We start from the raw sequence: 12920 nt of genomic DNA, 5'->3' as shown, positions 1-12920 counted from the left end.
AATTTTGTCAGAAACTTTTTTTTTGTAAATTTATCTATTTTTATATATAAAGAACTTTTAAAATTATATCATAAAAGAGCATAAGCTAGCGTGCCTGTGGGTGGTTGGGTCATTTTGTACTTGAGGGGGGGGGATACATGCTTCAGAGGGTTTCTTTAAACGGCAATACATATAGAAAGTTTCCAATGATCGAGAAGGGGGTGTGGGCTTCGAAACTGTTGTATGATTCCTCTTGATTCCCAGAAATATTTAATAAGATATAAATATTTATAAGGGTCACTTGATTATTTTTAGGCGGAAATTCCTCTTCCATAACAAGGTGATTGGAAGTACGAGAGTTAATGTCTTCTCTTTGTTCATAAATTTCCAAATCTGGTTAATGAAATACTTCATTTCCCTCTTGTAGAGCACTTAGAAACATGTCAATTTTTTTTTTCAAACCACCTATGTAAATAGCGACGAGGAACACACTGCCATTTAATATTCATTTAAAGTTGTATTCTAAACTTGTATTCAGTTACGTGATTCACATAGACTTTGGCCGACATATCCGTTCACTTAACTACCCCTTTGTCTGTCTGAGAAAAATTGTATAATTAAAGTAAATACAGTCGTAAATTACCAAATGGGTTAATTTTTGTTGCAAAAACTTCCATGTTTAGGCATTACTGACGCATAGGGGAGGAGAAGGTCCCCCCCCCCAGATTAAGAAAACAAGCTTAGATCTATTTTGGACAAAATGTAGAAGGGGGAGCTTTGGCAATTAACCCGATTATGAGCCGCCCGAAAACTTGAAACTTTTTTAATTTTTGGGAATCACTTAATCAAGTTATAAAGAATTTCTGTTTTACAATCCCCCCTAAACTGTGACCATTATTTTAATAAGTTAAAGTCAAAACTGCAACGTCAAGAGTGGGGTATTGAGGAGGGGGAAGTTCCCCTCACATAAGTAATAATTTTGTTCGTTTTAAGTTTTGATGTCGCTCTTTACTTTTATTTGAAATAACTTGCATTCGGTCCTTGAACGCTTGTTATTATGAAATCAGAATGAAATTTGTTTTTTTAATTTTATAGTTTATTGATTGTGATACCTGCAGAACTTATTGCAAATTTAAAGCAATAAATGTTGAAAACCATGTCTAAACCAATATGAACACTCAGTTGCAAAAAACCTACGTTTAACTGGAAGTCTCATGCACTCTGAGATCACTCCCAGCCCCTCAAAATGTCCCTTTCCCAAGATGTACCCAATAAAAATCTTTGAGATATCCGTCTTGCTTAAAGTTATCCAAAAGTTAAATAGTTATAACTCATGGGTTGAGGAAAACCCCCAAAGCCACTGGGGCAAGGGTCTTTTGTGATGCAATTTACCCATTTTTAGCATATCAGGTATTAAGAAAAGAAGGTATATTAGATCTTGAATTAAAAAAAGTTTAGAGTATTAAGGCGAAACTTTAAGGAAATGCTGAGAGGGATGTTGAACACAATCAAAACAAACTATGTGGTTTTTGGTTGTGAAAAGGCAATATCAGCAACGTCTAAGGAATGACTGAGGGTAATGGACGTTGAGACTTTGAACGAATGTTGAGGGGATGTAGAAGAAAGATTGGAGGTCAACCAGCCCCCTTCTCCTTGTCCTGTTTAGGTGATCCTTCTCCTCTACAATTATCAAATTTTTAGTTTTCATTTTATTTAAACTAGTCTAAAGATCTAATAGCTATGCCTTTTAGCGATCTAGGAGGCATAGCAATTGCATCCTCTTCGATGTATACTAAATCATTGAACACTTTCTATGTCATGGTTACCAAAAGGGTATATGTGCAATATTTTAGGAATGGTTATAGGGATTCACTTTGTACTTTAAGGACCACTATTGCTATTAGTACTTTAGTTTTATTGGTGAATACTTACGACTTCGACTATCACTACTTGAAACTACTTGCATGTTTGACTTCTTACAACTTCGACCGCCTCTATTTTATTCCAGTATCGTGTCCACTATGTGTTTCAAGGTTATCACACGGGTTTACCTGTATTATCACGGGAGCCGCTAAGGGTAATAGCTTATTGTTTTCAGGACCACTATTGCTACTTCTTTTACTGCAACTGTGTCTACTTGTGAGAACGACGATCTTCAACTGCAACTATAAGAACTTGAGACTAAATAAAAGTGTAACTACTTATGACTGTGGCTGAGTTATTTTGCATCTATTAGTGTGACTACTTGCAATTTTGACTATTTGTAATTCTAACTACTTTTGAATGTAAATACTAGAATAACGCGATTACTTGTGACTATGACTAAGACCATTTAATGGTTGTTACTTTACTAATACTGAGACTATTTGCAACTTTCATAAGTAGTGGTCGTGGTTACTTCTTACGATTACTACTTGTGACTGTGTGTACTTTAGCCCACGAATACTTACAAATGACACTATTTGCGAGTCTGACAACAAAAGACTACTATTGCTGCGACTTTGAGCAGCGAATGTAATTAGACTGTTACTGCGACTGCGATTAGGACTCTGACTCTTGAAACTATTGCAACTTTTACTATTACAACTAAAGCTATTTAGCTAAAAAAAAAAAAAAAAAAAAAATATCCTTTATATCAAAATGATACAGTGCATCAAGGTTGCCAAAAAATCTTATCTGCAATATCACAAGAATATCTAAGGTTATTAATCTCTATATATCATTGAATATTAAGGGGATGTTGACCTCAATCAGAAGATACTATATGTGTATCTTTTGTCAGAAGGGTGCATCTTCAATATTTAATAGAAAAAATTAATTCAACATTCAAGTCAATTTAAAATGAGCAAAAATCGTTACAAACAGGAGTTTGGTTACTGCCCCCTCTACTAATCATAAATATCTAATAACGTCACTTGTACCTTACTAAAGATTAATTATATTTAATATATGTTCTTTTATATTTCCAATATTGAAAAATAAAATGTACGGTGAAGTAAAATATTTAATTACTGAGTTTCCTTGTTAATGTAATTATGTATCAAACATTCGTTTTACATGTGCCTAGTCTTACTGATTATTTTAGTCATTTAGTTTACATTTTCCGTCGATATTTCATAAACAAAAGCATACTATGCTAGACACATAGTAAAAAAAAAAAAAAAATACAAATCAAACAGTTCGTGATAACGAACTGCAAGTAAGGAGTGACTCGGCTCAATAGTAACCAAAACTCTGAAAAGTGGAGTTTTAAAAGATGCATCAAAAGAATCAGCTTTTTATGTTGATGCCAATGATACGGGAGTCACCAAGTTTAACGTTACACCTCAGAAGTTACGAAACTTAGAAAATTTGCCTGATTTGTAGAAGGGGGGCAATACATCTACAATTTCATTTACTCGCAATGAAAACCAAGCAACAAACTTTAGTTCTCCATGTAATGCTAATGAATATGTTTCAAGTTCAAATATGTAATAATGCTTAATTTTGCTATTTTTGCAAGAAGAAAGATCATGGATGAGTGTCTAGAGACTTTGACAGGGTGGGAGGGTTGTTTTGGCCGCTGAACAAAATGCCCCGTGAACGGGGTCACTTGCAGAGGAGAGCTATAGGTCACAGAGGGTGAGCGAAATTTACCGGCAATCTTTGAAAAACGAACAGAAATTTTTAGATATATGAAGGGTCGTAACTTCATCAATAACTTGATCTTTAAACTAAAGTTTATCTGTTTGTCCCAATTTTTTAAGTGTCTACTGAAAAAAAGGGGCTGTTTAATTAGAATTGAAAGCTTTTTTTTTAAAAGGGATAACAGCTTTAACTTAAAAAGCAAGGTATTTAGGAAGAGGCAACCCTCCATAAATCTGCCAAAATTAATATGCAATATTTGCTTTAATTTTTCATGTGCTTTGAGCTAAATTTGAACCTGCGTTAGTTGAAAAACGTTTCGGAATAAGTTTTTTCAACTGAAAGTAAGGAGCGACATTAAAGCTTAAAAAGAACAGAAATTATTTCGTATATGAAAGAGACTGTCCCCTCCTCAACGCCTCACTCTACGCTAAAGTTTTTATTGTTTTAAAATTAGAGTTGTGACAAAGAGTCAAATTTAGTGTAAAGAGCGAGGCGTTTAGGAGGGAACAGTCCCTTTCATATAAGGAATAGTTTCTGTCCGTTTTAAGATTTAATGTTTTAAGATTAGATGTCACTCCTTACTTTCAGTTAAAAACTTATTTATTTATTTATTAATTTATTTAGTAAACCTAGAGAAGAATAGGCAGCAGCCAAAATTCTGAAGTTTTGTTCGTTATAAGCTTGACTTGAATATCTAATTTAATTTTTACTCTTTTAAAAAATTTTTCATTTATTTGTTTATATTTTTTTTATTTATTTTATATATGTTTGCTATGATTGTTTATTTAATTTTGGTTTGTTCTAGGTTTCTTTTTATTCTTTAATAGTAATTTTTGGTCGTTTTTAGTTTGACTTATTGCTTGAATTATTTTTAATGGACCTAATTTTACTATGGCGTATCGCTTTTCTTTGAAAAACTTGTTTTTTGGGAAAGTTTGTTTTAATTAATAAGAAAAAACATAAAAATGATTCTGGTAATTGTAAAAGCATTGTATTTCCTGTTGGAAGCAATATTTTTTATTTACTTCGAGATTCTCCAGATAAAGTACTAAGAGAAGCACAATTTGGTTTAAGGTTGGGATGGGACGTGTCCATCAAATTTTGACTTATCGATAAATAATTAAGAGGCACATGAGTCAGCAGGCCCTGTAGTGAACAGGAAAAATGTTATTATAATCACTGATTTCTCGAAGGTTTTCAGAGTTTAGAATTGCAAAAATTGGTTTGAAAATTATTGCCAAGAAGACAAAGTCGCTTCGACTGGGAGCTTCACTTCCTTAGTGTTTTCTAATTTAAAAGATCCAGCCCTCGGCGTTGGGGGGGGGGGGTCATGGGGTCTAACAAGTTCAAGGATGTGGAAATCAAATCTTTCAAAGAAAATGTCAAAATCAAATTTTTTATTGGACTATTTGTTGGGGAAAGGGGCGTGGGAGGGGCCCTAGCTGCCTTGTAATCTTTTTGGTCACCTAAAAGGACACTAGAAATTTTAAATTTCGTTTGAATGAGCCCTCTCCCGATGTTTAGGACCATTGGTATGACATGATCTCCCCTTGTAAAAAAACAAAGAAACAAAAAATAAACACGAATTCATGACCTTTCTTCTGACCAAAAATACAAAATTTCACATTTTCGGTGATATGGGGTTGAAATCTCTATACTAAGGTTCTCTGATGTGTTGAATTTTACTGTCTGATTTGTGTTAAAATTCTTTTACTTTTAGATGATGTTCCCTTCTTTCTAAAGTCTGACCACTTTTCTCAGGCTCTTTACCTCTTATGGGTGACATTAAGCTAATGAGTCGTATATATTTTGAATCAGCATATTAAGCCAAATCTTTTGATATATTTATTGATATCGAGATTCTGTTCTTTAGAGTCTTGGCTACTATTGAGCTTAGTCACTGCATACTTACACGTCGTTACTACAAACTATTTGAAAGGGTTTATGAGGCTGTTTGCCACGCTTTTGTATAATTTCTGCTTGTTTTAAAATTTATTTTAGTATTCTTTTTAATTTCTATGCGTGACAAGTTTCATTTATTGAGTCATGGGATATCTAATTTTGTTCAGTCTGACTTACTTTTTCTTATTATTCAAGTTCCATTTATTCATTCAAGGTAGGCTAGTTACTTTGTGCTTTAAGTTTGATTCGCCAAACGACTAAATTTGCGTAGTTTTAGATTTCATTTTACTCCTATTGTTTCTTGCAACATATTTTTCATTTTTCAAAACTATTTTAAATAACTAACCAAATGAAAGTTGTTTTTTTCATAAGTTCAAATATATTTTTTTTCATTTTCTGAGAGGGATAATAAAATCTAGCAGATGAAATTAATCCGAACTATTAAAAACACAGGTTATTAAAACGATAATATACTTCATTTAGCCTAGAATCTATTTGCTTCTTGCCGGTGAGGCAGTTTGAAAGTAGGTAGACACAATTGCAAATTTTAGAAAAAATACTTGTAATGTACCGAAAAAATGAAACAAGTAAAAAATAATAATTTGTAGAAAAAATTCCAACATATTAGGACCAATTATACAGATTGTTTTGTTTCATGTACCTCATTTTTTCTTAAAGAGATGGGTTTACTTTAGAAATAAGAAGCCTTAGCAGGGCATACTGAGCCACTTGTCTTCACCTACGGTTGTGTTTAATTTGGTGGAACACATAATCAGAGGCAACGCTATAGCGTCTCCTGTAGTATACGGCTCCAATGTTTTATTATTATTATTTTTTTCCATAGGCACTTCATATGGAAGGGGTCGTCGTAGAAACTTCAAAAGGGGCTCAATCGATGGGAAATCGAGAGTTCTAGGGTCCTTTTTAATAGTCGAAAGTGATTGGAGGGCAACAAGCCCCCCCCCACGCCCATCTTTTCCCCAAACATATCCAATCAAAATTTTGAGATAGCCATTTTGTTCATCGTAATTGATTTCCAGATAGAAAATATATTTTTGAGGAGGCCACTCCCCCACAACCCTCAGGGCAAGGGTTTTAAGTTATGCCCTTGGGGCATACAAGGTTTTTATAGAAGGCGTTGTTGTAGAAACTTCAAAAAGGGCTCATTCGATTGGAAATTCAAAGGGCTAGTGCCCTTTTTAATAGTCGAAAGTGATTGGAGGGCAACTAGCCCTCCCCCCCCTCCCACGCCCATCATTCCCCCAAACACCTCCAATCAAGGTTTCGAGATAGGCATTCTGTTTATCGTAGTTGATTTCCAGATAGAAAATATGTTTTTGAGGAGGACACTCCCCCACAACCCTCAAGGCAAGGGTTTTTAGTTATACCCTGGGGGCATTTAAGGTTTGTATAGAAGGCTTTGTCGTAAAAACTTCAAAAAAGGCTCATTCGATTGGAAATTCAAAGGGTTAGTGCCATTTTTAATAGTAGAAAGTGATTTGAGGGCAATTAACCCCCCTTTCACGCCCACCTTTTCCCCAAACACATCCAATCAAAATTTTGAGACAGCCATTTTATTAAACGTAATTTTAAGGTCTGGAAATTATATCTTTGAGGATTGCACTCCCCCACATCCCTCAGGAGAAGGGTTGTAAGTTATGCCCTGGGGGCATATAAGGTTTTGTTTTGTATAGACAACGTTGTCGTAGAAACTTCAGAAAAGGCTCATTCGATTGGAAATTTAAATGGCTAATTCCCTTTTTAATAGTCGAAAGTGATTCTAAGGAACTGACACTCCTTCCACGCCCACCATTTCCCCAAACACATTCACTCAAAATTTTGATATAGCCATTTTGTTCAAAGTAGTTTAAAGATCTGTAAATTATATGTTTGAGCAGGACACCCCCCCACAGTCTTCAGGGGTAAGGGTTATAAGTTATACCCTGGGAACATATATGGTTCTTACGGAAGGAATGCTCGTATAAACTTCAGAGAGGGCTCATTTGATAAGAAATTAAAAGTTTTTGTTCACTTTTTAAGAGTCAAAAGACATTGGAGGGCACCTAGTCCCCCCCTCCACGCCCTTTTTTCCTCAAACCCATCCGATAAGAATTTTGAGTTATTTTTTTTTAAATAGTTCAAAGACCATATAACGAAAACTAGGGGTCCACAAAGCCCCCCAAGACCTGAGGGCAGGTGTTGTTTTGCCCTGGTGATGCCCTGGGGGAATATATGGTTCTTATTGAAGGGATGCTCGTAAAAAATTCAGAGATAGCTCATTTGATTGGAAATTTAAACTTCTAGTTAAGTTTCATAGAGACAAAAGAGATTGGAGAGCAACTAGCCCAAAACCCCCCACGCCCCTTTTCACCCAAATGCATCCGATAAAAATTTAGTGATAGCCATTAAGTTAAAAATTTCTCAAAAGTCAGACGACAAAAACTCAGGTGTTGACACAACCCCCCAGGGCCCGGGGGCCGGCGTTTTAAGTTATGCTCTGGGGCATATGCTGTTCTTATGAAAGGGATGCTCGTATGAACTTCAGAGAGGGCTCATTTGATTGGATATTAAAAGTTCGAGCTCTATTTTTAATAGTCAAAAGAGATCCGAGGGAATCTAGCCCCCCCATGCCTTCTTTTCAAAACCCATCTGATGAAAACTTTGAGATGGACATCTTGTTAAAATAGTTCAGAGGTCGGATAAGAAAAAATCCGGTGTCAATAGAACCCCCTCCAGGGAACAGGGAAAGGCGTTCTAAGTTTTACCTTAAGGGCATGTATGATTCTTATGAAAGGGATACTCGTATAAACTTCATAGAGGGCTCATTTGATTGGAAATTGAAAGTTCTAGTTCACTTTTTAAGAGTTAAACTAGCCCCCACGCTCTTTTTTCCCCAAACTCGTCCGCTATAAATTTTAAGATAGCCAGTGTTTTGGAAATTTTTCAAAAATTATATAACAAAATCGTCCCCCAGAGCCTGGGGGATAAGCGTTGCAAGTGTTGTCCTGGGGGCGTATATGGTTCTTATGAAAGGGATGCTCGTATAAACTTCAGAGGGGGCTCAATTGATTGGAAATTGAAAGTTCTAGTTCAATTTTTAAGTCAATAGATATCCGAGGGCAACTAGCCCCCCCCCACAACCTTTTTTCCCCAAGCCCATCCAATAAAATTTTCATAATAGCCATTTCATTAAAAATAGTTCGAAGGTCAGATAAGAAAAATTTCTGTGTCGAAGGAACCCGGCAGGCCCCGGAGGCAGGCGTTATGAATAATGCTCTAGGGGCATATATAGTTTTTATGGAAAGGGATGCTCGTATAAACTTCGGAGAGGGCTCATTTGATTTGAAATTGAAAGTTCTTGTTCACTTTTTAAGAGTCAAAAGAGATCGGAGGGCAACTAGCCCCCCTTTTCTACGCCCTAAATGCATCAGATAAAAGTTTTTAGATAGACACTTTGTTAAAAATAGTTCAAAGTCCTGATAACAAAAAACTCCGGTGTCGACACAGCCCCCCAGGTCCCGGGGGTAGGCGTTGTAAGTTATGCCTTGGGGGCATATATGGTTGTTATGGAAGGGATGCTCGTATAAAATTCCCAGAGGGATCATTTGAATTGAAATTGAAAGTGATCATTCACTTTTTAAGAGTCAAAAGGGATTGGAGGGCAGCTAGCCTCCCACACTCCATTTTTTTCCCAGAGGCACTTTATATACAAGGGGTCGTTGTATAAACTTCAAAGGGGGTTCATTCGATTGGAAATTGAGAGTTCTAGTGCCCTTTGTAAGAGTCAAAAGTGACCAGAGGGCAACTGGCCCCCAGGCCGTTTTTTCCCAAATACATCTGATGAAAATTTGAGGTAGCCATTTTGTTAAAAATTTTTCAAAGATCATATAACGAAAACTCCATCATGTGTGGTCATTTTGTTAAAAATAGTTCAAAGATCAGATAAGAAAAACTCCTGTGTCGACCCCCCCCAGGGCTGGGGCAGGCGTTGTAAGTATTGCTCTGGGGGCATATATGGTTCTTATGAAAGGTATGCTCGTATAAACTTCAGAGAGGGTTCATTTGAATGGAAATTAAAAGTTGTATTTCATATTCTCAGGGTGGAAAAAGATCAGAGGGCAACTAGCCCCTCTCGGCCTCCACGCCTTTGGGTGTATCGGATGGATAAACCCATCTGATAAAAATTTCAGGTGACCATTTTGTTAGAAACAGTTAAACCATTAGATTTTAAAACTCCAGGGTCGACACAACCCCCCCGGGCCCAGGGATAGGTGTTGTAAGTTATACTCTGGGGATATATATGGTTCTTATAGAGGGGACACTCGTATAAACTTCAGAGAGGACTCATTTGATGGAAAATAGAAAGTTCTTGTTCACTTTTAAAGAGCCAAAAGAGACCGAAGCTCAATCTAGTCCCCCCACGCTCTTTTTCCCCAAACCCATCCGATAAAAATTTTGAGATAGCAATTTTATTGAAAATAATTCAAACATCAGATAATAAAAATTCTGAGGTTGACACAAGCCCATTTTTTCACTTTGATATTGTTACTTTGATATTTGTTTTGATACTTTGATGAATATTTGATTTTTTTTTAAAAGTTTGATATGGAAATAAGAAATTTTTAAAAACTTGAAAATTTTTGGCAATAAAAAACGAAAAAAAATTAATTTAAAAAACTCCGAAAAATAAGTTTTTCAAAAAAAAAGTAAAGGCCATATTAAACTTAAGCTCAGCAGATACAAATACCTTTTAAAATTCAAACTCAAAACGACAAGAAATTACTATTAACCCTTTCATTCCGTAGGTAACCGTTCCTTCCACGTACCTAGTTTCTTTTGTAGTTCAGATACTGCTATCGAATTTAATACCGTCAGATAGCAAAAGTTCGGCCCTCCGTGTTGCGATACTTTTTATTCTCCTAGATGGCTCCGTAAGTCGTCAGCTGATCAGGGAAAACAGTAGTATTCTCTGTCCTTCTAGCCGAATTCTCTGTGTTAAATGTAAGGTTCGGTTGTGTCTGAATGGCGACAGAAACTGTTTTATGAACTTCCATATTGAGTGAAATGAATCTTTTTTTATCCTAAGGTGACCATATAGTAACCATTTCTATTTCAGTTTGTGAATGAAATAAATAATTGATGTTGAAAGTAAGTTGAAACGAAACTTACGTTGATTATTATTGTAAGGTTTCAGAATTTTTCAAGCACTCCTTCGATGTTCAGGTCTGAAAGGGCTAAAGAATAAATGAAACCCAAAACGAATAGAATTTACATAAACAATCATAGCAAAAACATACAACAAGTAATAATTTAAATAAATAAATAGATCTTAAGCGAGTAATGTTTAGATTGAATATAAATTTCAAGCTTAAAACGAAAAAAAATATTTGCCTATTGAAGTATAAATGAAACTTAAAACGAACAGAAATTAAACAAACAATCAATGGAAAACACACATAAAATAGATATTAGTGTAAATTAATAAATAAATCTTAAAACGAGTGAAACTTAAATTCAAAATGCAAATCAAGCTTAATCGAACAAAATTCACTACAAAGAAAAGTTTGGGTATGGCTCGCTTTTCTCACTGTAATAGTCTAAAACCTGCTGCGTCATTGGCACTTTACTGTAAATTATGTGCGTCTTGAACAATCTTGGAAAGTATAAACAACATCAAATTGAATATTTGATGTATAATGATATTAATTGTTGAAAGATCCATCAGTTCAAGAATTTGTTTCACAGTAATTGTATTTTTATTTTCAATACTGTAAGAACTGGAAAAGAAAATATTTGTATTATAATCCGTTTTCAGTTAAGCGCCAATGACGCAGTAGGCTTTCGGTTTTTATTTACAGTTAGGAAAGTAGGCCGTACCCAATCGAGTGTTACTAATGAAACTACACTCATCTTTAACAACTTTAAAAAGATCTAATAATCTAAACTGAATATTTGATGTATAATGATATTAACCTAATTACTGACAGCTCATCGATTCAAAATGTTAGCATCATCTTAATGTTTGTTTCCAACATGAAGTACAAATAAGAAGCATGTTTAATAGGCCCGGTTTTCAGTGAAATTCCAGCGACGCAGCGGGTTTTAGACTTCTACAGTAAGAGAAGGAAGTCATACCCAAACTCTTGTCTGTAGTTATTTCTTTTTGTTTTAATCCTGATTTGGACATTTAATTTAAGGTTCACTCGTATTAAGATTTATTTATTAATTTACATTAATATCTATTGTATGTTTGTTTTGCATTGATTGTTTATTTAATTTCTGTTCATTTTAAGTTTCATTTACACTTCAATAGGCAAATATTTTTTTTCGTTTTAAGCTTGATATTCATATTCAATCTAAGCGATACTCGCTTTAAGATCTATTTATTCATTTATATTATTACTTGTTGTATATTTTTGCTATGATTGTTTATTTAATTTCTGTTCGTTTTGGGTTTCATTTATTCTTTAACAGTAATTTCTGGTCGTTTAGAGTTTGAATATTAAAAGGTATTTGTATCTGCTGAGCTTAAGTTTAAAATGGCCTTTACTTTTCTTTGAAAAACTTTTTTTTCGGAAAGTTTTTTAAATTAATATACTAAAAATTTAGATGTTTGATTTTTATTGTTTACATCCAAGTTTACCAGTTATACTTCGACTAAGGATTTGACCGCAGAAATTGATTTTGTTTTTGACGATTACCCCCAGAGTGTCAACACAGTAATTCTGTTGTATAATATAATGCGTGCATAGTATATATGCGTATAGCTGCACCAATAATGATTGTAAGAAAAAACTCATCATTTTTGTTATAATGTTGTTTTTTTTTAGTTAAAAAAAAGATGCAAATTTGCAGGTGATGTTGGGTCGGGCCCGACCGATATGGATTTTTGGGGTCTAATAGCGATTCCGATATATCGGTAGCGTACCGATGCGATACCGATCTAATTTGCCGATAAATTTCCCTCCGAAAACAAAAATGTTACCTAAAATTTAAACCTCCCATTCTGTCCCCATTCATACTCACATGTTTCACTTTGATTTATTACACATCAAAGAACAGCCTAAATAATTCACTATGGATATTCCAAAATTAGGCCATTTGAAAGAATCGTTTGACTTTCTTACTCTTTTCTGATCAGCAGCTTGTTGAAACGTGGCGGTAACACCTTGGAAATCCCCACCTTAAAACCTCTCCCCACCATAAAAAAACCCCTTTCCCCCGTGTTTGCACCCTGGACTGGATATCAATGTTTTAACTCATTGAATCTTTGATCTTTAGCCAACGCAAGTGAACATTCATTAAACAGAAATGTACGGTTTATTGTATATTTTTTAGTTGTTTTGATAGAGGATAAACGTTCTTGAAGTCACCACACACTAGAATACTACTGCACCGAGTGTGTATTGACT

This window comes from Artemia sp. Qi Xiang Cuo, chromosome 19 (genome assembly GCF_049724085.1).
Source record: "Artemia sp. Qi Xiang Cuo chromosome 19, ASM4972408v1, whole genome shotgun sequence".
NCBI classification, from domain to species: Eukaryota; Metazoa; Arthropoda; class Branchiopoda; order Anostraca; family Artemiidae; genus Artemia; species Artemia sp. Qi Xiang Cuo.
The sequence above is the reverse complement of the archived record's forward strand: the minus strand, read 5'-3'. Positions refer to the sequence as shown.